General features: G+C 31.3%; 1 long non-coding RNA gene across 1 annotated transcript in view; it reads right to left on the bottom strand.

The window, feature by feature from the left end:
* The window catches only part of LOC309628247, a 212,883-nt gene that overhangs the window by 175,308 nt on the left and 35,150 nt on the right, over window positions 1-2,425 (bottom strand). The window lies entirely within an intron of this gene.

Below are 2,425 nucleotides of genomic sequence, written 5' to 3'. Positions count from 1 at the left end.
GACCTAAGAACATATATATATATATATATATATATATATATATATATATATATGTAAAACTGAATCACTTTGCTGTACCTCTGAAACTAACACAATATTGTAAATCAACTATACTCCAATAAAAAAAAAAAAATCTTGTGTGTTTAAACCACTCTTCTTTTCATGTTTTCTGATATGTGGAGCTGAACCCAATCCTAGCTAATATGGTATATAAAGCAGTGTTCAGCTCCTGTGTTCTCAGTGTACCTTCCGTGCTCATTCTATTATGCCACAGGTGCCCCTTGCACAAGGGAGGGAGATCTTGGAAGAGCAGACACTTGAGCTGAGTCTTGTGGGTTGAATCAGAACTTGAGGCAGCCATATACTGTCATGTGCTAGAAGAAATCTTCAAAAGGATCAAGGAGAAGCAATTGGAACTAATAGAATTTAATAAGAAGCTAAATTGATATTTTTTAAAAACCCAAAGCTTTCCTTTATACCAAGAATATCCAGTTTTTAAAAAAATCTCAATAATAAGAGGAACAAAATGTATAAAATAGCTACATAAAAGTAAATACGAGGACATGTGTAAATTTATAAGAAGAAAACTATAAAACTTTAATGAATGTAAAAGATGACCTAAACAGATGTTCTAAATAAATGCCCCTTGCTTGAAAAGTAATCACGACAGAAAACACTTGAATGTTATGGAAAATAAGAATAATAAAAAGGCCCTTCCCTACAATAACAAAAGATACATAAAGGTTACAGTACTTATTGATGCATAGTCCTGATGCAGAAATTAACAAGTAGATTCAAGGAAGAAAATACAGTACTGAAACTGATCCATAAATACATGGATATTTAGTATATGATAAAAGCAGAATTTCAAATTAGTGGAAAAAGAATGGACTATTCAAGGATATTTAATGATAAAAGGAAAAATATCCAAATGGAAGAAAATAAAATTAGATGCTCACCTCACTCCAAATATTCAGATAAATTTCATATCACTTAAAGTTCTAAATGTTAAAAAAAAAAAAACTGAAAGAACACTAGAAAAAATATACGGAACAAGTTACAACTAGAGGCCTTTCCAAGTAAAATGCCTTTCCAAACAAGACAAGAAACCATTAAGGAAGGCATTAAAGAAAAAAACTGCAAGTAAGACTATATAACTCCTAATTCTCTATGACAAAGTTGCCATAAATACAGTTAAAGGAAAAAAAATCAAACTGGAGAAAATATTTTAAAACTGAAATAGACAAAAAGCTAATTTCCCTAATATATACAGATTTTCTTTAAATCTATAAGGAAAAGACAAAGGTAAAGAATATTAACATGTAATTTTCTCAGGAAACAAAAATTCTCAAACTTACTAATAAATACACAAGACACGAAAATTAAAACAATGTGTTTTACCTATCAAATAAGCAAAACATTAAATTGTGGAGGCTCTGTTCATCCAGATTTCAGGTCCCTTTCCAAAGGAATTATTCCATGTGTAATTGTAGATTTATTGTGTCTGCGGAAAGGTGAGTTCAGGATCTGCCTCCATCTTCAACACTCTCTCTCTCTTTTTTTTTTTTTTTTTAACTTTGTAATTGCTAATGTTGGTGTCATATAAACTTAGTTTCAAACCAACCTAACTCTCAATGTCACTTCTAGGCATATAGCATGTATTGATTTGTTGTCCAGCCACCAAGGATCCCAAACAATCGGCTTTTCACTGACAGTACATAAATATTTGGTCTGATAAAGCAATAGCAGTAACAGATCCCTCTACTAGGCACTCTCAAATTCAGATTCCTCATCATGGAATGCTTGTTAAACCATTCCCTAAAATCCATTTTCCCTTTATGTATAATAAGGATTTATTCAATCTTGACTTTGTATTTCTATAATATTATTTTATTATTCACACTCTTGTTTTAAGCAACTTCAAATCCTTGTGGAATTACTGACAAATAAATATGTAAAGAGAGAGGCATAAAGATAGAAGTGATAAGTAAGATGTAGGGGGCAACAAAGAAAATGGGTTTAATTCGAACTTTCTTGATTTCTTCTGAGACACTAACCGAAGGAATTAAAATATTAAATGATAAATATAATCTTGTTACCAACTTATGACCTCTCCCAAAAGTGTGATCACCTGAAGCAGGGACACACCCACAATTTAGGGCTTGCAAATAACCCCTTTCTGGGGACAAAAGGTGGAAAACCATCTAGGTCTTCTACATAAACTATGTTAATACTTCTGATTTTAAACATCTCCTATAGAAATATTTTCGCAAAATAGATATATACATTTTCTTATTGCTGATGCTAAGATCCTTGGCTATTATAGGCATCAAAAACAAGAAAATGTATACACATGTATACACGCACACACATTTATCATCAATTATACTGTAGAATGTATGCATCAATAGTGAAAAAGCCAAAG

Source organism: Balaenoptera borealis (genome assembly GCF_965194805.1).
Source record: "Balaenoptera borealis genome assembly, chromosome: 4".
NCBI classification, from domain to species: Eukaryota; Metazoa; Chordata; class Mammalia; order Artiodactyla; family Balaenopteridae; genus Balaenoptera; species Balaenoptera borealis.
This window is presented reverse-complemented; position numbering and strand designations above follow the sequence as displayed.